This window comes from Sus scrofa, chromosome 2, assembly GCF_000003025.6.
Source record: "Sus scrofa isolate TJ Tabasco breed Duroc chromosome 2, Sscrofa11.1, whole genome shotgun sequence".
NCBI classification, from domain to species: Eukaryota; Metazoa; Chordata; class Mammalia; order Artiodactyla; family Suidae; genus Sus; species Sus scrofa.
The window spans coordinates 99,695,167-99,722,083 of NC_010444.4; the positions used below are offsets into that span (position 1 = coordinate 99,695,167).

Consider the following 26,917-nt stretch of genomic DNA (forward strand, 5'->3'; position numbering starts at 1 on the left):
ATTCATTCGATATAAAGAATTAGTTAATTTAGTGAAAAAGTTAATCTAATGTCTTTTTTTTTTGTCTTTTTTAGAGTCACATGTGCAGCATATGGAGGGTCCCAGGCTAGGGGTCTAATCGGAGCTGTAGCCTCTGGCCTATGCCAGAGCCACAGCAATGCGGAATCTGAGCCGCATCTGTGACCTACACCACAGCTCACGGCAATGCTGGATCCATAACCCACTGAGCAAGGCCAGGGATCGAAACCGCAACCTCATGGTTCTTAGTTGGATTCGTTAGCCACTGAGCCACAAGGGAACTCCTAATGTCTTCTTTCATAGAACATTGAGAATTTAAGTATTAGGAGCCTAGGTTAGCATTGTGTAGGCACTTTCAAACTTCTTCAACTGGAGCACAAATCAACACTACACCTTTACACTAGCCAAGATGTCTATTTTGTGAAAATAGTTCTAAAGGAATTCCTATGGAACCCACATTTTTTGAGGGAACAGAAATTTGTTTTATCTTAATTATTAAATGAAGTAGATGCAAATATGTAATTTTAATCACATAAAAGCTAGTTAAAGATATATGTATTATCTACAGGGCTTTATTCCTTATTGTCAAAGTTCAAAGGAGATTGACTGCATTCTAAATACTGGCAAAGAAAACATAATCGTATCAAAATACCAGAAATCTATTTGAAAGATATTTATTAATATGTGGTCTATGGTTATTTATAAACAAGTGTTAAATGTCAGTGATAAAGTTAGCTAAAATATGAAGTTGGTCTTTTGTATATTATACGTATATAAAACAAAGTAAGTTTTATCATCTAGCACCCCAAACCTTTCTATCTCTTTGGGCATCTCTCTTTTCTCTTCAAATCTACAGAAGTTTTTTATTCTCAAATGAAATACCTACACTACATGTAATCCTTGGCTCTACTTTAAAAAGAAAATTATTCCTCTGGTCTTTATAGAACTACTACACCCAGGAATCATTTACTTTAGAAATAAGTCTATAATTTTGTCCATACACTTCTATTAGCTAGGTAAAATTCTGCCAAAAATAAAACACTTTCTTGTTAGTTTGTAGAGTCTTTTTTTTAATCTCCTAGTCTTTATGTAGCTAGTCTGTGAGTTTCCTATGAATACTATCTATATTTTCTTTGTAAAAAAACCTATAAAGTCATTTGCATGACCTAATCAATATAAACCAATATGAGAAAACATAAGAGAGAAATCCTATGGCAATCACTGAGAGTAATACATTCTACTATTTTTTCTATGCACATAAAATCATAAGTGTTTTCATAAATGTGTCTATGAATTTTTATGTCAATTATGCCATTCCACAAATATTCATTCAAATCTCACTACATACCATGCTCTGAAGATCCAGATGAACAAAACAGATGACGTTTCCATTCCCATGGAGTACACAATCTAGTGGGAAGAGACAGAATATGTTAAGAGTAATAAAATGAAGACAGGATACACAAATAAAAAGAGAATGGAAAGTACCTATATGTACTTATGTATTTTATGATCTAACTGATGTTGCTAGTGTGATCTTTCTCCTGTTGGATTTCCAATCATGACAACCCTATTTACCTAAAAGAGAAAGTTGATGAAAATAATAAGGGAAATCTACCTAGGAAATCTGTTGTTCTACGAGTTTTATGGACTTTAAATGACTTAAAACATCTCCTAATGAGAAAAATCTAGGAGTCCAATTCAACTAACATTTAGTGGATAGAGCAACACTAAGTGATTTGATTTGCAAATACATAGCCCCTTATTTAAGATTTGCTGAGTTATTTTTATCCTTATTATTATGTAAGTGTACTTTATACTCTAAAAACATGTGATCTGATAAATTAACATTCTAGCCCTCCATCTCTTCTACTGCTGTATTGTTGAATACACCATTATAAAGCAATTCAATTGTTGGAATAATATTTACCCATGTCCTCTCTTTAGTTTGGTGATGTATTAACTTAAAAAAAAAAAAGTTTCTCCTGGTTTTAAAAATGTCCTGTTAGAAATTTGTTTCTGAGTTCTAATTGCTTAAGTACTATTAGCTTTATCTCATATTTGTTTTTCATGTGAGTTCTGATTTCAAATCAAATGTGATTTTCAAAATATTATCCTTTGATTTCACAAAATAATGTTTGTTTTACTAGTATGTGAAAATTCTGGAAATTTAATTATTTTAAATAAAATTTAAAATTCTGGAAATTTAATTATTTTAAATTGTTTCCAATATTATCCACCAATAATAATAAATAAGAATTTGCTATCACTGATTTCTTTTAAATTCTTACTCCTTAAGTAGTCTACATAGTTGAAGAATGATTCTCATGATTTGTGACTGTCCTTAAAATACACCAATATATTTTATTGAATTAAGTTAGTAAGCCCCTAACTTCTCATGAAGCTCTTAAAACAATTCAGTGAGGACTACTGGAAAAAGAATCAAAAAGGCAAGAAGAGCTACTCTAAATAAATATGAAAGCCAGGTTTTCTAGGTACATATTTAAGTCAAAGCAGAAACATTTCTGCAATCTTTATTATTATAGTTATTCTATCTAATAACTGTACCAGGGAGCTCCACATACTATAAGGAAAGGTTGCTATGAAACTTGTTTGAAATGTTAACAACTCTATTTAGTATAGGATTCCATGATTACATGGAAAGCATTTGATACATACCATCTCATTAATTCTCTTTATAATCTTTAAAACCATTAGAACACATTTTTTGAAAAGCTTAAGTTGGCTCTCAGTCTTCAGCTCCTTCAGAGGACACTTGAGAAGGCATGGAAGGAGTTTAATTTCAATTTATTACTTTGCAATATTCTTTGTGCGACATATAGGAGAGAAACTGATATAATTTTTCAAAGGATAGTTCTAAAAATATGAGTTATTTGCCCAATTTAATTCTAATTTCATTGATAGCTTAAACACCAGCTTTTATTATGAGAAAACATGTCTATAGTCATGTTCCAATTGCTGGGTTTCTGTTTTTCACTGTCCTAGAGGAGAAAAGCACATTTCACAATTTTGTCTAGAGGATATGAACTAAGGTTCATTTATCAGGAATGATAGTATCTCAAACAAGTTGAATGCAGGAATTTTTAAACTATTTATTATTGCTTTCCAAAAATATTTACATTTAATAAAATGAGCCATATATGGTGACAGATTTTGTGTCACCCTTCAGAGATGTATCATCTACTGCTTAAGGCCAAAAAGTGAGTAGTTTCCATAATTAGTAAGCAAAATTGAATAATTGGACTGTGGTTCATGAGGGTTTTTTTTTCTCTAAGAAAGAAGACAATGTAGTCTGTAAGTCCCAATCAAGTGGGCTTACTTCAGTTATTCTTTTTAAGTACACAATTATCTTATGCTCATTTAACATAAGTACAAAGAAATATTTAAACATAGATTTTTTTTTCCATTCTCTTTCACCAGAAAATCCACACAATAGTTTTCTATCCACTTAGAGCTTTGTTTGAATAAAATGTACTCTTTAATTGTAACATAAATTTAAAGATTAAGAAAAAGTATAAAGTATTTCCCCTAATAAATGAAACATTTTAGAGTTGTATGAATTATAACATTGTGAAAAGACACAACCAATTTGACTCATATTTGCCTCTAAGGCAAAGATTTATTTTAATAATTATTATTTATCAATATTATATTTATTGTATATCTTTATTCATTGTATTCTCACATTTTGTTGTATAGTAGAATGTGTTTTTTGCTAGGCAAAACCATAAAGTATTTAGAACTTGATGATAAACTGAAAAAGTTTTTTAATTGCTTTTCTTTTCAATCATTTATTCATTCATTCATCAATTCAGCTGATATAAACTGAAGGTCTACTATGTCCAGAATGCCAGGTATATAACCATTAAGAAAATAAAATTATAGCCAGAAAGGAATTTGGAATCTAATTCCAAGAAGGAAATGGGATCTTACTGTTACTTATTTTAAGCCTGAAGGATTTGTTCTAATCCAAATTTTCTTTCTTAAAATTTTGGCTAATCTTGGGGCCTTAATTCATGCAAAAAATTGGCTTTGGTTTCTTCTATCTACTGACTGACACCGTGAAGAAATACCCAAATAATTAGTGTGTCTGTTACTTTTCCAACTTCTGACCCAAGGCTGGATTCAGAAAATGTTGAGTAGATGAGCATTTTTGCTTCACCGTATTTCTCTCTGGTTGAATCATTAAATTCTAAGATATTGTGCAATCATTCCATCCTTCCATGAGCTTTAAAGAAAATTCAAAAAGACACATGGAGCCTTCAAAAATCAAGCACTAGAAAAAATGTATAAGGTAGATATCCTATAACACTAACAATGGTAGATTATTATTGGTGTTAAAACTTGTAGAGAACCCTCAGGGTTTTGACTGCCTTGAGGCATGTACAATTTATACAGGAATCATTCAATGAATTTTATATATATAATATAGTACTTGACCTCCAGAAGTTTATATCCTTGGAGTCATGCATATAAACCTACGTGTGCTTATGTGTATACACATACATATGAATAAGGAATGGAGGAGTTAAATTTCTGGGGCCTCTAAACTTTAACATTTTCCAATAGTTTTACCTAATCCTTACGCTAAAGCCCCAGCCTTTTCTCTACACAGTATTACCAAATGTTGGCAGCAATAATGCGTCTGTTAGTATTATAAGGTCATTCCCAGAAATACCATCTCAAAGAGGCAATAGCCTTGGGCACATTGTTTGATCATGGTAGATCACAAGATTACAAGCGTAAAAGTGGGACAAGGAAAAATAGGTGTTAAGTATAATACTATTTCAGAAATACCCTAGTGGTTATATGTCACAACTATAACATTTTAAAAGTTAGATTAGCTTATTCTTTTACTTAAGTTTGATTTTTAAAAAAAGAATGCATATATTTTATTTTCACTAAGAAATTTCCATGTAACATTATCACAAATATATTATTCTAATGTTATATGTAATATTATTTCATATGAATTAGATACACTGGAGAAAAAAAATCCAGTGTATGAATTAATACACTGGAGAAAAAAATTAGAATGAATTAACACATTGGAGAAAAAAATCACCTAGATTTGCTTGCAACTTTATTGCTACATGTCTTTGTATTTTAAGTGGAATTTTTTATGATAATTATATAATCAAAGAAAAGGATACTTTTATCAATTCTATAGCGGCATGTCTACTCATATGGTTCTGACACAACCTAAGCTCCAGTAAATCAGAGGAACAGTTGGAAGTTTCCTTTGGCCCTAGAGAGAGGCAAACAATTGCAAGGCCTTGTGCATCAAAGAGGTTATTAAAGCAACTGTGAGAAAGAGCACATTTGTTCATAAGGGAAGGATACAGGTAGGATGTTGTTGGTTCAAAAGCCAAACTATCTAGGTAAACAGATGCCCCTTGTAGATGTCAGTTTAGATGATAGAAATGGTGGTAAGCAAGATGAATAACCAAGCTAAGCTTGGCCACTGCATAAGCCACAGGAATATAAATTTCTACTCACAAAATAGGTAAAGAGCACACTAAATGGCAAACATCTTTCAAGTAAAGAATTAAAGCGAACCTAAGTTCACTGATAGAAAATTATGTCATGCTTCTTACACAACTCTGATTTAAAAGGTACTGAAATTCATTCCTGTTATGATACAGTCATTCTTCTCTAAATGACGATGGCTTCTGCCAAGTAGATAGACAAAGCTTAGATTATGAAATGGGGTATGTCCCAAAAGATATATTCAAATAGCAAACTCACAACTTGGTATAGGAAAGCTGACACTTAGTGAATGGGTCTTTGCTTTCAGAATCCCACATAAATATGAGGATTTACTCAGATGCTATAGCTTAAGTGATGGTTTATTCATAAACATTGGATTATAAAAGAATCCATATGTTACTTTTATGAATTATGATTCCTTAATTTTATATCATTGATGTGAAAATAATGGGATAAAATACGACTCAATTTCACAAAACTCTCCGGGAGTAAAATGAGGGGCAGACAGCCCAAGTTTTCAAGGTAAAGTTTGTTCTTTGATTTCCTTCACAACTACAAACACCATTACCTAAGTAAAAGTTAATTCCAGGTCTTCAGTAACTTCAAAGAACTCTTTGCACTTTAGGTTTAAGGGTGTGCTTTTTAATAAGAAAACATAATTTGTTAGCAAATTCAAAATATTAAGAATTGGTTTTGCCCCCCTGTGAAAAAGGGTGAGTGTGTGTGTGCACCTGGTGGCTTTATCTCAGCTCACTGTAGAACAATTTTCAGTTTATCTAAATGAACCACAGACAGAATTGTCCTTGTATATAGATGAGAAGAATACAAATTTAAACAATATGAATTAAAGATCATTGAAATGAGAATCTACTAAACCAAATGGAAAAAAAAATAGTACTTCACCTAACTTAATTGTCTATACTGGAAATTTCCTCAATAGAAAAAAAAAATCCATTAATTGTATCATATGAGATAAGGCTTAAAATGCAAATACATTGACAAGTACAATGTAATTTGTAAATGAATGATAACAGATTTTTACTGAAATTTTAAACTTTAAATAAAAGCAGTTATAGGGAGAGTCTGAAGGTAATGGGAGCCCAAATTTAACATATCTGGAGGGGGGGCGGTGCCACAAAAAGAGAAGGAAGGCTTTCCTTAGATTAATGTCATAATTAGTCCCATTGTCCAGCCATTTTGGGACTAAAGTGATTTTCAAACCGTGTTTTTTTTTTTTTCTTTTTTTCTTTTTTTTTTTTTGTCTTTTCTAGGGCCACCTCCCTTGGCATGTGGAGGTTCCTAGGCTAGGGGTCCAATCAGAGCTGCAGCCACTGGCCTACACCAGAGCCACAGCAATGAGGGATCCGAGCCGTGTCTGTGACCTACACCACAGCTCACGGCATGCTGGATCCTTAACCTACTGAGCAAGGCCAGGGATCGGACCCGCAACCTCATGATTCCTAGTCGGATTCGTTAACCACTGTGCCATGACAGGAACTCCAAACTCTTTTTGACACCTCAGATTTACCACTGTGTTTCATTTCTTCAACATATTTATTAAGCACCTACTCTCTCTCAGGGATTCAGGATATAGCAGTGAACAAAATTAACAAAACTCCCTTCCCTCAAAGAACTTTCAACCTGGACAATAAATATATAAATAAGCACAGAACTGAAAGAGCTTTGGTGATGAGTCAAGCAAGGAAAGAAAACTGAGATCTTGGTATCAGTAGGTTTGAAATTTTTAAACTAGGCTAGGATAGAAGGTATAGAAAGCTAAGTAAAAACCTGAAAGAGATGAGGGAGCAAGACATGCAACTATGCTGGGGAAGGGCATGACGAAATATCTGAAAAGCACAGTGCTGAAAAAATTTTATTGAATTTCACACCAGCTATATCTTTGGGCCACCTCCATAGTATGGGTAGTTCAGCTGTAAGCTAGTATTTATCAATGTGTTCTTATAAATTCATATATTATATATTTGGACAATACATGTAAGCATGTGTATTTATATTTATGTATGTGTTATTTTTGAAAACAAAATTTCATGATAAATGTTTCAATTTATCTTATATAATAGATAAGAATGGGATATAATAAATTATAAAGAACTCTTTTTTTATTCTGTTATTTAAAGTAAGTTATAATGCTTATCAGAATATTTTTAACTGGGAGGGTAATTTATAGACAAAAATGAGAATACCCATTGTTATAGCTCATTAAGTCTTTTTTAAAAAATAAGCTCCCTAATATAACAAAGACCTAATGAATTTTATAATTAGGAATTACGGTACTTCTTTTTTAACTTTATTTTTTATCTTTGGATGAAAATTATGATAATTCTGCATTATCTTCCTGGTTAAAAAAATTGTGATACATGTTTGTGAAATTCAAGGGAACAACATCAACCCCAGTGGAGTCAGATTGGCCTAGATTTGCAAGCCCGTTTATCTTCATAATGACAGTATGACTGCGACACCTCACCTTAATTCTACAGAGGGGCTGCATGTAATATTAGGGATTTTTACAGAAAAACATGATGCAGCTTAAAAAAAAAAAAGAAAGCTTTTCTGTAGCAAATCAATGCATTTTAACGCATCCACTCAGTAGCTGTAGCTTAAATATGGTTTGGGAGATTTTGCGAAAGAGAAAAAGAGAAAAGGGAATGAAGGCAGGAGGAGTGGGAAGGAAAATTTAAAAAATGATACTGCCTAGCTACAAGCTGCAGAGGGAAATTAATATTCAAAAGGTTAAGGTGTCTGTGAAATGTATGTAATGAGTAACACTCATAGTTTGTTACTATAGGTTCATTGCTTCTAATGTTGAGGACGGCACATGGATAATTTACGATTCCCATTGTCCCCTCTGCAGGGATTAATTCTGAATTATTTATGTACCTATATACGCAGAGAACTGAAACATTTTAGTTAAAGTCAGCCACTCACTCATAGTCTTGAAATTATGCAGCCCTTGTTGCTAAAAATGATGTTAGCCTCTTGTGATTTAAGTCATAACATTTTATTTTCAGTCCCACTGAGAGAGAAGGCATACAGGAGGGGGAAAAAAGATATATTTTTCCAGAATAAATCTCAGAATGCATTTTTTAAAGATGTAAATAGATAATGGTAATTTTGTTGAGTCAAATTATTGTTGTTGAGAGCATGTAAATAAACCTTTATTTTATTCATGATTTGTGTTTTTGTACTGGTATACTCTACGACCTGTTTTCATACTGGGAGTTTTAAATACAAAGCCTTGGCATTTCAATAAAGGGAATTCCACCCACATACTAATTAATCAAAGAATGAAATTTCATTTTTGGAAAACTGTTCTAATCCATTCAGATTTTACACAAAACCGTTTCATTTAGGCAACTAAATTCAGAAGAAGTACTATTTCCACTTACTCTTCTGTGATTACTCACCGCTATTAAAGGCTTCTTTGACTATCTCAGAATTAATGAAAAAATGCAAGTATTACACATTTCTCTGAAAAAAAATAATGGATTATATTCTGGACTGATAATGTGTTTGATAGGTGATCGCCTTGTCAGTGTAAGACCATTTTACCATATTTAGTAAATTGGCTTTTGAAACACTGTGTATATTTAACATTCATTTTTTCAGGTTTTAGTATAAATTATCAAAATCTTGAGAAATCAAAGTGTCTTATACATAATTCTTTCAAGAAAAATCTGAATTAAAAAGTCTCCAAACAACTGACCCTGGACACTGTTGGAATTCATATTACTCAGTCTACTTTGATCTTAGGAATCATGTTTCCCCAATAATTAGGGTGCATCTCAAGTAGACACAATGCTGAAGAGGGTATCAAGTATGGAAATAGATAAGGAACTCAAAGTTTGCAAAAGCAAAAGAATTTATACACACACACGTGTGTGTGTGTGTGTGTGTGTATAGACGCCACCTATAAGACATCAATTTCCCTTTTAGCGCCCACCCCGTGCAATTCAACAATTGCTAATAAATTAGGAGGTGGGGCATATTGATGTACTGCTTGACTGTAACACAAAGAAGTGTAGTTAGCAAAAAGCTGCAGTGGGTAATGAACAGTATTTTAACTCGGCAGTTTAACCTCCTTGTCTGTCAGCTGTGACCTTTTACCAACCCCAATGAGAGTCTGATTTCTCACTTTTGCTACTCACTGCTGGATGAGTGAATGTAGAATTTGACAGCAAGAGGTTTTACATGAAAAGGAAAGGTACTTAAAAAGCATGTTTTGTGATGATAGGCTACATTTATTCACTGTTCATTACGCTGGGTGCAGCAGCAGCGTTGGTGGATTGATTGGGTGTGAGCGGCTTGTCTGCTGTGGAAGTGAAGAGGCATTATTGACCTGCATGGGAGCTGGAGTGACCTCAAGATGACCCCCTTTTCACCTGAAATTGACCTTGAAAATAACCTAGGGTTCATTCCCATTTAAATAAGGGGGAAATTCTTCAAACAGCATGTGAATTATTAGAATTGATATATTGAGCATTTCCTTTTTTCCTTCCTCCCTTTTTTTAAAAAACTTTTACAGAGATAAAGGCATATAGGGGGTAAGGCAAGTGTTCGCTTTTAAATTTCCAGACTCTGCAGCTGCTCTGCTTAGTGTTTGTACAGATTTATGGAGGGGGCCAACCAGACTTTGGACTGCTTGATGTAAAATTTTACCATTCATCATTATTGATTAGAGTCCACACTCTGTGACAGAGCCCAAACCTTACTATGACAATTGCTATTTCAGTTGTTATGGACCATAATGGGCCATAGGGATGATTTAAAGGACCACAATAGCTATCTGTAATTACACATGAATAATCCATGAATTCTACACCACAACGTTTATGATCAGACCCTAACAACCAAGGTTTGAGACATTTATTCTTGTTTTCTCTTTGGCACCTGTGCCAAAAGTTGCCAATTTATGAAAATCTAAGAATAAGCTTAATCTCTTCCCATGTTCAAAGTTAAGTTTTCACTCTTAAAAATAAATCACATAATTGAAAAGTGATAGAATATTGCCTTTTGACAGAGATTAGCATTTACTCAATTAGCATCAAGTAAATACATTAGATATTTGGTATAATAGCTGATAGAACCAGAAGAGAGAAAGTAGACCATTTATTATTACTGTTTTCACTTAAAAAAATTTTTTTTACTTGAAGTCTTGTGTCTTGTCTTTTAGCCAAAAAGTTAAAGGAAAAAAAACCTAGAGCATAAACTAGATTCAATGGTGCCATGCAAATGTGATAGGTCTTACACAAGTTTTAATAACTGTCAAAACGAATACACTAACTGAGGGATTTACATCTTATACCTCAGCAGTAAAGTATTCTCTAATTTTATGTGGAATGAAGAGCTAGAAACATGTTTGTGTAGCGAAATTATGCATACGTGTGGCCTCTAAGGTCCAGAGAGTGCTTGCACAAATACAGCTAATAAAAAAAAATCACATTTATTAGTGGCTTCTCAAGATATTCCCATGACCAGAACATATCTTGGAGTGAAGACCACCCTTGGACATGGTCATTTTAAAGATATTTTTAGGAGTGGCCAACTTTTCCTTGATATTTCCAGAAGACTTCAACACTTATGGATTCAAGAATAGGAAATCTATGCAGTTTTTGTAAACTTGCTTCTTCTAGCTCTTAGAATGTGTAACCAACTGCTAGATTTAGTCCATCTTGAGATTTTGATTTCCTGACAATTCAGGGGAAAAGTTTTGGCAGTGTTTTTGGTCTGTCTACCACATATCTCAGGAAAGTGTCCCTTCTGCCTGGATTATACAATGTTTCAGTAGTTCAACCGATTTGGGGCATAGTAGTTTAACTCAGAAGCATTTTTCATACTGTTCAAATATTTACATGGAGGGCTACAGGCTTATTAGCAATCTGGTCAAGTATTTGTAAATCTGGATCAAAATTCTGACAGGATATTTATTGCATTGACTTGACCTATTTTCTATCTAAAGCCCTACTCCATAATTCTTGTTTCATTTGCTGTTAATCCTGTGCATAAAAGGCAGTAACCACGACATTTGTACACAATAACACTCTAGCATCCACACAGGAGGATTCTACTAATCTGATTTCTCTCCTGCTTCCCTCAGTGTGTGAGATGCTTACACCTGTGACTGTTTCAAAGCTCCATGAGGCCCTAACTTAACCAATGCATGTTATCTATTGCATTTTCTTTTCCTCCTCTCTCATTACACTGATGAACCCCTGCAAGGGTCCTCAGCAGGTTAGAGGACCTACAAATTGCAATTCTAATTTAGGATTATATCCTGCTTTTTTAATTCTTGGGAATTTTTCCTTCAAATTCTTCTAATACTGAAAAGGGTTTTGGCTATTCTGCTAAGTGGGTTTCACTGCAAGACTGAAATGTAACACTTAAGATTTTAAAAGCAACTAATTTAAAATTAAAGATGACAGGTTATTTTTTCCAAGTCATGTAAATGAATTTTTTCAAATACTGTTTTCTTCTAACAGTTCCCATTCCTCTACACATCAAATAAACTCAAAGCAGGGACATGTTTTCTTGAACAGCAAATTCTTTACAGAATATAAGAAAAATAAAGTCTTGTAATTGGTGTGACATTAGAAACGCATGTACTTAACTAGTCAGCCTCCATCTCATCTTTGTTCCTACCTCTCCATAAAGGATAAGGCAGTTTTGCCCAAAGGAAGATATAAAAGAGAATCCTCGTTAAAAGGTACATTAACGAAAAAAGAACAGCTTTATTGGGGACATGTGCAGAAAGGGATGTTTGAGGAGTAAATGATAATTTACTTTTGAGGTATATTAAAAAGGTTTAATCTTACTGATCATGAGTTAAATTGGATGTTTTAATCAGTTAGCGAGTGCCAAAAATAATTATGCCAGAGCGCTTAGTCTGCAGAACGTGTACACAAAGCATATAAATCCTTTGCTTCCCCAGGGATTTCTCAGAATAACACACAACTAAAAGACAAAAGCAGTATCAAACTCATATAAATTAACATTGCAAATGATCTGAAAAATATAATAAATAACATGATCCCATCACTTTGAATATGCAACACCAGGAAGGGTGTCCAACACAAATATATGCATTAATCTTCTGTATCCTTACTGAACTTTTTCAGTAAACTTTTCTTCCATTTACTTTCTACAGTTCAATTCAAGGTCATTCCTTTCATTTATAGAGTTGGGCTGGGTGACAGAGCATAGAAATCTGTGTTCCTTTTAGAAATGAATGTGAAAAATAGGATTATTTTCCTAATGAGTTTTTATTGAGGAAGTAAAATAAAGGAGTTGGACCCAAGGACCTTGAGAATCTTTTGAAGTTATAAACATTCTATGATTTTAGGATTAATATTTACCACAATTTTGATACTATCTGATTAAGTAATAGATTATAAAGATATGGGTAAAATCATTTCAACTCTTGAATAATGAGTTTTGAACTAAATTATTTCTAAAATACTAACAGTTACAAAGGGTAAGGCAGACCATATGCTTTATCCCATTTATGTAAAAAAATACGTATAATTTTATGCATTAAATTTGCTGCACCCCTTAAATCCCCATTTAGATTTGTTTTTACATACCTAATGTGAACTAAGTACCTCTTGATAGTTTAGTTCATTTATAACAATGTAATTTGAAATGATGGTATCTTTACCATTTTTTCTATTGAGAATTAGATAACTTTTTAAGAGCAAAATGTATTTCCTAACATAAATAATAAAATCTTTTGGGCCATAGATTACTTCCAGTATCTAATTAAATTTATTTTTTAAGTGTAAAAAAAAAGGGGGGATTAGAGTTTAGGCAGCTGAAAAGAAAAAAAATACTAAAAGTGTCTAAAATGTGTGTTTCTCTTTAAAGAGTAGAATTAACTCTGGAATATTTATTCATGTTTGATGTAAAAGCTTATTTTCTGGAAGTTGATGATTATTGAAAGCTAAAAGAAGAGTGGGATGAGGTTAAGTGAATCATCAGTTACACATCTGATGCTTTTCCCATCTTGTAACTTAATTGGTTTACACTGATTTTGTACTGGAGTATTTAGAGACAACATGGGGGCTTTTCTGCAGATCTGAACAGCTGCTTGATTTGTTAATGAACAAGGTTATCAGTAGCCAATTGCTCACAGCTGAAAAACTGCATGTTCCTGGTTAATCCATTGGAGAAGGGATTTTTTAGATGTGGCTTTTGTGTTTGACACTGTTGCCTTTGGGGCAATTTGGGCACATCCACCTTTCCCGATCATAACCCAGTTTCATTATATGCAAAAGAGAATTACTACATACAAAATTTTACTCTGTCTAATGGATATAAAGATTCAATAGAATTACTCCTTTTTAGAACTTAGAACAAATGTGTCACCTAAATCATGTATCATGTATCAGTTATCGCTACTATTAACGGGGGTCAAATATCCCTTATAAAAGGTAGAGATCTCTACCCACAAGTTTATGTGTAAGTACACATGCACAAACATAACATTATTTGCAAACAATATGAGAATGTTTATATACGTCAGTTTAACAGATTTTTCCATAGAATTATATTGAAATTGACTCCCTTCGGTATCAAAAGAATTCTATTTTAAATAAAAAGTTTCTAACCAATCATATGGGAAAGAAGCAATTAAGTACCATGTTATAAACATCAATTAAATGTTTTGCTCCAAATAATAGGCTTTACCCATTGACAACAAAATGTCTATTTGCAAAAGAAATATGCACATTCATCAGTGTTACCTCTTCTAGGATCAGGATGATCGAAAAACTATTTTTTGCTTGTTGAAATAGTTCTTCATTGAAAATGCAGTTTTCATTTTTTTTCTCAATTTTCAGCATAAGTTCAATGGTCAGCTAAATAGTGGATGGGTGTGTGTGTATAGTTCTAATAACAATTCTGAAAATGAGACAAAATATAATTCAAGTAAAAGATAATTCAATCCTTTTCAGTAGATTGGTATTCTCTCCTATTCCAGTGGTTTTCTTAAATATCATACGATGCAGAAGAGATACTTCAAATGACAGGATAGTGAGAGACCTAATTTTTGTACTTCATCACTTATCTTTGTAGTCAATGCTTCCATTCAGAGAGTACACACAAAATAATCAAATGATGAAATGTCAAATGTGGCACCTCATTAAAGTTCTAAAAAAAAGACAAACTTCATAAATACACTTGAACTTAAATTTTCAAATTGGATTTTTACACATTATAAATCAACTATACATCAATAAATTTTAAAAATAAAAAAATGGATTTTTATTTGGTATATTATTAATGAACATATTATCATCATTCCATTTTCAGAAAATATTACCTTGGTTTATAAAAATAAGAATTCTTTTTGATGTTTCTGAAATTAATCTGAAATTTAAAAAAAAAAAAACCTTCAAGGTCAAGGATTATGATTATTTCCTTTCATATACCTTTGATTCCTTTGCCTTTCTCTTGATTCTGGTTAAAAGCAGATCTCCTCTTCTTCCACCCTCACATCCATACAGCTAAATATGGCTAGAGAAAAACACTCCATCATGCTGACTGGTCTCATTTTATATTCTTGTTCCCAGCCTACAGTGGGCCCTTAATGATGTCATGTAATCATTACATGTCTCCATTACATTCACATTTCTATTCTCTTAGACAAGTATCTCACATCTTCTCACTCTTCAGATCTCAACATCATCCTCCTGTCCTGACTCAGTTGATACCATTTTTTCCCTTAACTGAAAAAAAACTGAATAAATCAGAGAAGACCCTCCAAAGAATCTACCCTTCACATTCACCAGTACATATACTTGGCATACTCTGCCTTCCTTCTTGATGTCATTCATGTAATTTCCAAGATCTTTTGTCAGACAAAGTCTGACTTTCACACAAGTTCCCATTTTTCATCCTACTCAAGGACATAGCTCCCAAAATTCTGTCCCTCACTTTCTCCTATAATTTCAATTACTTATTCCTGCTAGACATTTCCCATTGGCAGATGAGAAATAATACACTGATTATTATAAAGTTATTTCTCACATTTTAGGACAAACTTTTTTTCATTTCTTCGTTCCCTTTTCAGCACAACTCAACATACTTTTCTGTTTTATGTCCAATTCCTTCCCACCCATTCTCTAATACTGTCACCCTAGTCTGCACTCCACCAACACCACCACCACCACCGTCACATTCCGTAATAGTAAATCCAGTGATCAGTTCTGAGTTCGTGTTCTACCTGATTTATCAGCAATTGATGGAATTGCTTACTCCTCCTTCCTTGAGACATTTTCTTCACCTGATATCCAGACAACAGTCTCCTGATTTTCTTCCTACCTACAACAGTACTTCTTTCTCTGTCTCCTTTACTAGCTCTTTCTCTTCTCCGAGGTCTCCTAATTTGAATGCTTTTCAGAATTCACTCCCTGATCCCTCTTTTACATCTATGCCCCATTCATTGCTGATCTCACATTCTTCCATGGTTTTAAATAGCATCTATATGCTTACACACTCAAATGTATACTTCCAGTTTAAATATATCCCCTGAATTGGTAACCTGACATAGCCACATAAATGTATAATAGACAAGTTCAATGTATGTCCAAATCTGATTTTCTTTTCCCATATCTGCCTACAGCCTTTCAGATTCCAGTTGATGACAACTGTATCTTTTAGTTATTCAGGCCAAAAGCAATTTTTAATCAATCCATGAATCTCATCAGCTCCACATTTGAGTATCTAGGACCTAACCACTTCTCAACTCTCTTGATAGCATTCTAGTCAGAACCACCTTCTCTCATCACCCTGGCAGGTCTCCCAATATCGACCCTTCTCCTTATTCTTACTGCAGCAGAACAGAGCAATTCTACACAAAGTAGTTGTCATTATGTCTTATCACTGCCAAAACTCAACATTAACTCTCCATTTCAGTTAGGGTAAAAGCTGGGATCCTTACAACAGCCTAAAATTCTCAACAGGAGCTAGGGCCTGCTTCCTCTTACTGTATTTTCCATTACCCTCCCTCTTTCTTGCTCATTCTACTCTAGCCACACTCAACAACTTGGGGCCATTCCTGTAGTTATTTTCTTTACCTGGGCCATTTTTCCTGCAAATATTCATTTAGCAAATACTTTTCTCCCAAGTCTTTGCTCAAATCTTACCAATGTGGTCTAAAAAACACACTTAATACTGAAAACTGAAATCTTTCACCCAACACTCTTGGTCTGCCTCAGCCTACTATAATTTTACTTCCATAGTACTTGCCTATTTATAATTCATTATTATTTCACATATTTACTGAATTTATTTTTAATTTCTGTTTTCTCATATCATTAGACTATAAGTATCAGAAGACACCATTTTCGGTTTTTATGATCAATGTATCACTACTTTTTAAGACTCTGCCTGATAGTTATCCAAGAATATTTGTTGAAAAACTTCCATTAAATAAAAAAAGAGCAGGAATTTAAAATGTATGTAATATTTAATGTCTTTTTGAAGGGCCTCATTAAATGTCTCTAAATGTAGGCTTTGCTTTGCAAATCTTAGTTTTAAACCTATACATTTCAATTAAACAGTTCAATAGTGTTTCTTCAAATATTTATTAAACATTGTCTCACACAGACTATTATGGGGGCATGGAAAACTTAATCTAAGGAATTCTACGCCAACCAACAAGAAGAGGGTTCTAGATTGGATCAGGATGAGGTCCTGTCATTTAATCAGTCAATACGTAGTATGTGCTTACTGCATGTCAGGTACAGTGAGAGTCATAGAGTAGAAATAGTTTCATCAGTCTGAATCTGAAATACTCATATGATATTTAAGTCACAATAACTTGTTGACTTTTCTATGCACAAGTCTTGAGCCCAATAGAGTTGTCTAGGCTGGAAATCATCATTATATCACTCACTGGTGGTTGAATTAGTATGTGTACATAAAAGAAATAAAACTATAGACAGAAATTAGAAAATATAAGATCATATATCTAAATTTCTAATTTATTGAAGTACATAAGGTAAATCAGATAAACTTTTATTTTTTTGTCTTTTTTTTTTTTTTTTTTTTTTTGCTATTTTCTTGGGCCGCTCCCGCAGCATATGGAGGATCCCAGGCTAGGGGTCTATCCAGAGCTGCAGCCACCAGCCTGTGCCAGAGCCACAGCAACTCGGGATCCAAGCCGTGTCTGCAACCTACACCACAGCTCACGGCAACGCTGGATCGTTAACCCACTGAGCAAGGGCAGGGACCGAACCCTCAACTTCATGGTTCCTAGTCAGATTCGTTAACCACTGCGCCACGACGGAACTCCAAGATAAACTTTTAAAAAATAAATTAATATTAGAAATTAAGGGAGATGTTCCCTAGTGATTAAGAATCTGGTATTTTGCTTCAGCGGTATTGGTTTGTTCTCTGGCCAAGGAACTTCTGCATGCCATGGGTGCCGCTAGAAAGAAGAGAAGGAAGGAAGGAAGGAAGGAAGGAAGGAAGGAAGGAAGGAAGGAAGGAAGGAAGGAAAGAAAGAAAGAAAGAAAGAAAGAAAGAAAGAAAGAAAGAAAGAAAGAAAAAGAAAGAAAGAAAGAAAGAAAGAAAGAAAGAAAGAAAGAAAGAAAAAGAAAGAAAGAAAGAAGAATGAAAGAAGAAAGAAAGAAAGAAAGAAAGAGAGAGAGAGAAAGAGAAAAGAAAGGAAGAATGAAAGGAAAGGAGGAAGGAAGGGAGGGAGGGAAGAAGGACTTCCCAGCTCTCTAAGGTATCTAAACTTAAAAACTATTTAAAAAAAAAGAAAAGAAATTAGGGGACTAAAAGCACACAACACATTACCTATTCCCTTTTCCCAATTCTGCTAAATTTTTTAAGATTCTGAAACATTTTTCTGAATGAATATATATTTTATACATTGAAGTGCTAATTTTAAAGATTTCATTTCATGATTATATATTTTATGATAATCATTTAAAATATGCGTAATTATATTTAATCTGTTTAATTAAATATAATTAATATATGTTTAATATGTCCACATAATATGCTATTTAAAATAAAGTGAATAAATCACTAAAAAAATAGACCAAATCAGGTGGAATTGAGTAGGTTTTGGCAATCCGAAATCTCATGGAGAACAACTGGGAGAAAACGATAAAACACAAAAATCATTCATTTGAAGACACTGAACAACTAAGGAGGCACCAAGAACTGAAGGTCTAAAATTCTGGGGATAGAGACAATATTAGTAAGTGAGCTGACTTTGCATCAGCTTTTGCCATGGAGTTTTGCCCATTCTAGGGTTGAGCAAGACACTGAGATTTGAGGTTTTGGACTAATAGAGCATTATTTTTGGGAAATAGAAGAACCAAAAGAGCTTCTGATAAAGATTTAGAAGAGAGACTTAAGTATTTGACTGGGTTTCACCTCAGAGGAAAGGCCAAATTCTGGGGTTGTGCAGAATAGGAAGTTAAAAGCTAAAGCAAAAAAATCTCTGAGATGCAAACTGAGGATTTCACCAGCCTCATAAAATAGAAGAGTATGAGATCTGTCAAGAGAATGGAGCCACAAAATCACCATCCACTCAAATGGAAACTCTAGAGGTTCAGGATGAATGAGAAATAGGCCAAGATGTGCCAGGGCTGCAACACCACATTGAAGCAACATTGTTCTTAATTTGCTAAGATGATTTACTACTTTTGTCTACCACAGCAAAGAGTGACCATCCCTCTGAAGAAAGGTAACATCATCTGCAGCCCTTCCAGTTTTTATATTTAATAACCAAAATTTTAAAAAATTAGTTGGCATACCAAAGACAGAACTCCATGTGTGAAAACCAACAAAGAAAACAAACAAACAAACAAACAAACACAAAAAACACCCAGGTCCGCAGGTGATCATGTAGTTGTTAGAGTTAAGAGACAGGTTCTAAAATAAGTATGATAAATATATTCATGAGAATGAGGGAAATAAAGATAGAGGGGAAAATTTAACACAGAACTAAAACATTTAAATATAATCAAATGGACTGAAACATAAAGTATCTGAAATTAGAGACATATCAAATGGTATCCACAGCATGTTAGACATGGAAAACTGTTCGGCAGAATAGAATATATCCAGGTCATCAAAATATCCAAAATAATAAAGGCAAAGGGAAGGAAAGATATAATAAACTACAAAAATCATAAATAATGAGGGATAAGTAAAAAAAAAAAAGTCTACTACATATGTAACTGGATTCCTAGAAGGAGAGGAAACAGAGAAAATGGAAGATAAAGAATATTTGAAGACATGTTGGCTACAGATTTGATGAAACTTATAAAAGACACCAACCCACAGATTTGAAAAGTGCTATTATTCCCATACAGAATAACTAAAAAGAAAATTATACCAGAGCATACCACAAAAAGACTGCTGAAAAGCAAAGACAACTGAAAATTAATCAGCAGTGAGAATGAATGAACTATACCACACACACACACACACACACACACACACACACACACACACACACACACACACAAATCTATGAATCTAAAAACATATCCCTATATGAAAGAAGGCAGGGACGCAACTTTATGTACTGCATAATTGCATTTATATAAAGTTCAAAAATAGGAAATCCCAATCTTCCGTTCTAGAAGTCAGGATGAAGAATAGTGACTAGAAAGAGGTCTAAGAGGCATCTGGGGTCTAACAAAGCTTGATTTCTTAATTGGGGATCTGGTTATATGGGTTTGTTCACTTTGCACAAATTCATGATATATACATTTAAGATATCTGACTTTTCTGGATGTACTTTATGCTTTACTAGAAGTTCACATTTATGTATGTACCTAGACATTGTCATACTCAGTGAAATAAGTCAGACAGAGAAAGACAAATGTCAAACGATAGGTCTCACATGTTGAAACTAATTTTAAAAAGTGAGAAACAAATGAACTCATTTACAAAACAAAAACATATTCTGAAAACGAACATGGCTATAAAAGGGGAAATGTGGTGGGGAGGTATAAATTAGGAGTTTGGGTTAACATAGACACACTACTCTGTATAAAATAGATTACAAACAAGGACCTAATGTATGGCACAGTGAATCTACTCAATATTCTGTAATAACCTGTATGGCAAAAGGATCTGAAAACTAATGAATATACGTATATGTGTAACTGAATCACTTTGCTGTACACCAAAAACTAACACATCATTGTAAAGCAAATGTACTCCAAGAAAAAATAAAAATAAAAGAAATTTTAGATAAATTTTTAAAAATAGTGTTGGAAGAGAATTAAGTCCCAGGTCAGTGGGGTGGATGAAAAATAGTTAGGAATCAATTAGGAAAGTTTTATTTGGCCCAATGGGATTGTCTACTTGACTTACCACTCAAAAATATAACAAAATGAAGTAACTATAATTATTAGTTTTATGAAGTTCTGCAATAAACAAATACAGCTACTTATGAAAAACATTTTGTTAAAGATATAAAAAACTCATGAAATTCTGATTTCTGAATACTGACAATGCTTTAACTAGCAGCAGTTAAAGGACAAATTTTTAAGTCAGGTAAGAATTCTTAGACCAAAAGAAACCAAAAGAAAGCAAATAATCATCTCATTTTTAAGTAACAAATACATTCAATTTTATCACTTTTTTACACAGTGCTGCTAACTATATAATTTTCTAGTTGATTTCCTTCTTTTCAGTCTTTCCTGACTGACAATTTTTAAATAATGGTATTAGAATTTAGGTGAAAACAGAAGACTGTGAAATGCATGAGTCAGTGGGGGTGTATATATTTAGGCACAGAGTTAAGATGTAAATTATTGTAAAAGGATTCCAGGTTATTTATGAGGATTATAGATATTTTACATGGTAAGAGATGTGACAGAAAAGCTGGTTCAGTAGCAATAATAGTAGGTGACGTATCAGCAGTATAACTAAGTGCCAACCAAAGTCTTTCACAGTTACTATGCCAGGACTAAAATAGAAATTAGACACATGTTTCTATCAGATGGGGGCTCATTGCTAAGATGCAGCTGTTGCCATCAGCACAGAAATTGAAGATAAATAGATTCATACTTTAAGAGGTTATTGTATCTTCTGATAATCTAATTGCAGGTTATACTTTTCAAGGACAAGAAGCAGCAAATAATGAGATAGTAGGTGATTTCAAACACCTTGTCAAGCAGTGATTCTCAAAGTACATATCAAAAGTCTCTACATAATTGCTTCTTTGCAGCTCAGTTAACTCTTACTTAAGTACTATGGAAAAGACTGGTAGGTAGTTGTCTCTCGATATCCATTCTCCCCCTTTTTTTTAATAATAGAATCCCAATTTTTGATGGGTTGCCATGTACCCAGCTAAAAGACTACATTTCCCAGCTTCCTTTGCAGATGTAGCTATGTGGATGAGATTGAATCAAGAAGGTGAAAATTAAATACATACTTGAAAACGGGGGAACTATCCTCTATCTCTTCTTCACTTATTTTGCTTCCTAGTACCTACAAATGACAACTGGAGTTCCACTTGACACTTTGGATTCTATGGGTACACCCTAGTAATGATAGAGAGAGGACTGAAAGAAACTGATACCTGAAGTAGCTTGTTCTGCCCACCCTAGGGAATGTTAAACACTAGAGAAAAATTAAATTTTAAGCCTAAAATTATTTAGAAGAAATTTAATATGCAACTAAACAAAAATCTGATGCAAGTACATACTAAATAGAGGAAATGGTGGGCACTTACTGTTGCAAAAAATTATGAAAGAGAAATAAAGCTCACTTTTGCATAGTGGAAGAAACCTTAGAATTTAAAGTGAGTGGAAGCATAGGCACTGTACAGGCTGTAGTTCAGTAAGTGAACAATATTTTGATCAGAAGTGCAATTTAATCATATCTTTCTGATCTAATTTAAAGAAGGTAATTTAGATCTATTATCTGCCATAATTAAGAAGTTAAATGAAGATTAAAATAAGTCAAGATCTTATTGGGTAAAATATCTGGACCACCCTATGAATGGACATTTGAAGAGTAAACTCAGATAATAACTTTCATTCAATAAATGTATTCAGGGCTCTGAGTTATGTGGGATGCAAGATCACTGTATTGTAACTAACACAGAGATAAACCTAATCAGTTATGGACAATACAAAAATACCAAACCAAAGCAGCCATTCCTTAATTTATGTGATTATACTAATCTGTATTTAAGGTTCACTTAAAATAAGAAAGGCTTAGAACTATGATTCTGTTATTGAAATCACCACCAAAACAATATTGGATCCTCTGCTTTCTGCCCTATTGAGTAGCAATTAGAAAACAAAAGATTAGGAAAAAATGCCCTAGAGTTCTGAGATCTATGCATAATTGTCTTCTGCTCTTGATCCTGAGAAAACAATCCTTCTGCATTTGTTTTTCAATGAAAAGTATGGGGCAGTATTTGGTAAGGAACACCTCCTGTTTGTATAGGTTTAGGATACAAAATTCAACATGAGTTAAGATTTATTTTGTAACCATAGCACTTAAAATCTTGTTATAATGAAAGAAGAAGTGATTGTTCCAGCTATATATATGTATTATTCTATATATTAATAGTCATGTTATATAATTATGTGTTAATATAATACATTATATATTATATATTATAATAATATAATGACATATTTTGTATATTATATATATTTTATATATATGTATGAAATCATGCTACCACCAAAAAATTCCCTATTTAGGCCTTTTTTCTATATGTATTTACTGACCTTAAACATATTAAAACATATACCAAAAATATGTGTAAGCAAGCACAGGAATATACTTCAAACATTTACATTTACTATGGGCACCCATCTTTTGCCTTGAAAATTATTATAGACTTTCCCCATTCTCTAACTATGATAAAAATGCTCTTGGGTCTCCGGTTTCAACAGTCACTATTGACTCAGTGTCTCTAGTCTGTTATATGTTCACAGAGTCAAGTCCATCTGTAAGGAGTGGGAGTCTATTTCTCCACCCATTAAAGAAGGCCCAGTTTTATGACTTGTTTAATGAATACAATGTGACAGAATTGAACTTGACCAAGTACTGGACCCTGGGCCTCAATTGCAGTGTTGCCCTGAGGCTGCCTTGTAAGGAGCATAGACTCCTGGAGGATAACAGGTCATGAAGAAATAAGGTTCCACAGCCAAGAGTCTACCATATTTGCCATCATGGACATCCTAGCCCATCAGATTCTCCAGTGAAATATAATCATCTGAGAAGAGAGGACAAGATGGCGGAGGAGTAGGGGGACACGCTTGCCCTCTCCCACAAACACAACAAAAAAAGCACATCTACAGAATAAATGACTCGCACAGAACAGCAACCAATCGCTGGCAGAGGAACCTAAACTCCAATAACGGCAAGAAGTTCGTGACATTACTGGGCAGAATGGGAGAAAAGAGGAGAGTGAGAGAAGGTGAATCCGAGCAGGATGGGCGCTCCCGAAAGGGAACTGCAGAGGAGAAAGGGATCCCGCACCCTGGAAAGTCACCTACCGGGGGAAAGATCAAACGAACCGGAGCAATCTCCAGATGCAGAGAAGAGTGTAGCAGTAAGTTGGAGTACGGAAAAGCCGACCAAGAACCCAACGGACCATCTGAACTACGGGCACAGTCACCAAAAATTGAGACGCCTGGGTGGGGGCTGGGCACCGAAACCTCGGCTCCAGAGGTTAGTCCCGGAGAGGGGGCCGGGGGACACCTGGGTGGGGGCTGGGGACCGAGACCTCGGCTCCAGAGATTAGTCCCCGGGTTAGGGGGGCGGGGCAGAGCAGAAACTGCTTGGAAGGTCTAGAAACCATTTGATGGGGCAGAGACTGCCTGGGAGACTAGAAAACAAAGCTGTCAGAGCAGAGGAAGGGAGCAATACTCTAGGGGCAGGGAAGTGGAAAGCCGGATCAGAGGGAACCTGGGAGAAGAGCCTGGTCTGCGCCCGTGCTGGGGAGGGTAGAGAAGAAGGGGTGGGTCCCCATAGAATACCCCCCACACCACAGCAAGCTTACAGGCCCGCTAGCTAGCTGAAAGCTGTGCATCCCAGTGCATCCCCTCCCCCCACCCCCGCCACGCCCTACGCTCTCACCGGACCTGGGGCTGCCTGCCATCCAGGAGGGCTGGCCTCAACAATTGCCTGAAGCCTACCACCACAGGGGCTGTCCCTGCACAGGCCTGCTTGCCCTTTGGAGGGGCTACACGTCCGCAGAGCAGCACCAAACACCACCAGCCCCCGAGAAAAGGCCTGCAGCCCAGAAAAGCTAGCACAAGACTAGCCAGGCCGTGAATAGATTGGCCTAATTCTCGGATGGTTTTTCTGAGTCGGGCTGCCCCAGGGAGGAGCCTCTTGGGTCTCCAACAGCCCTGCTACCCGCCCAAGCCCCCAGGGGATGCTCTAGTGGACCAGCTGTATAGGACTGCCAGCTCCAAGCAGGACCCCCTGCAGCCCAGAAAAGCTGCAACAAGCCTGGCCGAGTCGGGAAAAGATCTCAGACGGTTTTTCTGAGTTGGGCTGCCCTGGGGAGGAGCCTCTTGGGTCTCCAACGGCCCTGCTACCCGCCCAATACCACAGGGGGTGCCCCACTCCCATGAAATAACTGCTCAGCACCACCAGCCCCCTGGAAGAGCCCCTGCAGCCCAGAAAAGCTGCAACAAGCTGGGCCAGACTGTGAAAAGATCTGCCTACATTCTCAGGCTGTCCTTCTGAGTTGGGCTGCCCTAGGGAAGAGCCTCTTAGGTTCTCAGTGACCCAGATAGCTGCTCCAGCCCCCAGGGGATGATGCACTCCTGAGGAACAGCTGCCCAACACCGCCAACCCCCTCCAAGAACACCACAGCCTAAAAACACCAGAGCAAGCTCTGCATGACCAAGTGAAATCTGCTACCATCGTGGTGTGGACCTCCCAGTCCTGTCTGCCCTCAGGAAGCCCTCCTTTGCTTAAAAGAAACACTGTTAGCCCCATCAACACTCCAGAAAAGCCACACTGCCTCAAAAAAGATTGACCAACAATGCCAGCCCTCAGGAAATATTCCATGGCAGTGACAAGGCAAACACTGCCCGATAACAGAGAGTACAACTCCCTCAGGAGAAAGAAAACAACAAGCAAGATGAAGAAGCTGAGAAACCACCCCCAGTCAAACCAACAGGAGAACTCACCTAAAACAGTCAGCAATGAAACAGATCTCTGCAGTCTGACAGACCTGGAGTTCGAAAGAGAAATAGTGAAAATACTGAAGGAATTAAGAGAAGATATAAACAGTAATGCGGATACGCTCAGAAAGGAGCTAGAAAATATAAGGAGGAGCCAAGAAAAACTAGAACATTCATTTGCAGAGATGCAAACTGAACTAGGGGCAGTAAAAACCAGAATGAATAACGCAGAAGAACGACTCAGTGATATGGAAGATAGAATAATGGAAATCACCCAATCCAGTCAACAGACAGAAAACCGAATCAAAAAACTGGAAAGCAATATAAGAGACCTATGGGATAATATAAAGCGGGCCAATCTATGCATAATAGGAATTCCAGAGGAGTAGAAAAAGATAAGGGAATGGAAAATATATTTGAAGAAATTATCGATGGAAACTTCCCAAATCTAAAGGATACTGGGTTCAAGATACAAGAAGCACAGAGGGCCCCAAACAAACTGAACCCAAACAGACCCACACCAAGACACATCATAATAAAAATGGCAAAAGTTAGTGATAAAGAGAGGATCCTAAAGGCAGCAAGAGAAAAACAGAATGTTACCTACAAGGGAACCCCCATAAGAATATCAGCTGATTTCTCTACAGAAACACTACAGGCTAGGAGGGAATGGCAAGAGATATTTAAAGTGCTCAAAGGAAAAAATATGCAACCTAGAATACTCTATCCAGCAAGAATATCATTTAAAATAGAAGGGGAAATAAAAATTTTTCCCAACAAACAAAAACTTAAAGAATACAGCAACACAAAACCCAGGTTAAAGGAAATATTGAAAGGGCTTCTCTAAACCAAAAAGAAAGGAAGGAAAGGGAAGAAAAAAGAAAAGAAAAAAAAAAAAAAGAAGAAGAGGAAGAACTAGGACTGAGGAAACCGCAATCAGAGAGCAGTCACTCAAATAAGCCAGCATACAGATTTAATCATGAACATGCTTCAAACAAAATAAAATTAAAAAGAGTCATCAAAGCCATAAAATGTGGGCAAGGGATGTTAGGAAGTAAATAACCCTTTTTGTTTGTATGTATGTCTCTCTTCTTAATTTTAATATAGTAATGAAGCGTTTGAACTGACAGGACCATCAGGCTAAAACACACAATTATGGGAAGGGGTTAGCATACTTAAAAAACAGGGCAACCACAAGCCAAAACCAAATATTGCATTTGCAAAAAATG

General features: G+C 35.2%; 1 long non-coding RNA gene across 1 annotated transcript in view; it reads right to left on the bottom strand.

Moving 5' to 3' along the window:
• LOC102157568 overlaps positions 1-26,917 on the bottom strand; it is a 582,930-nt gene that overhangs the window by 355,428 nt on the left and 200,585 nt on the right. The window contains exon 3 of the long non-coding RNA XR_002341822.1: positions 1,367-1,428. This is a non-coding gene — a long non-coding RNA (uncharacterized LOC102157568). The remainder of the gene's footprint in view (positions 1-1,366; positions 1,429-26,917) is intronic.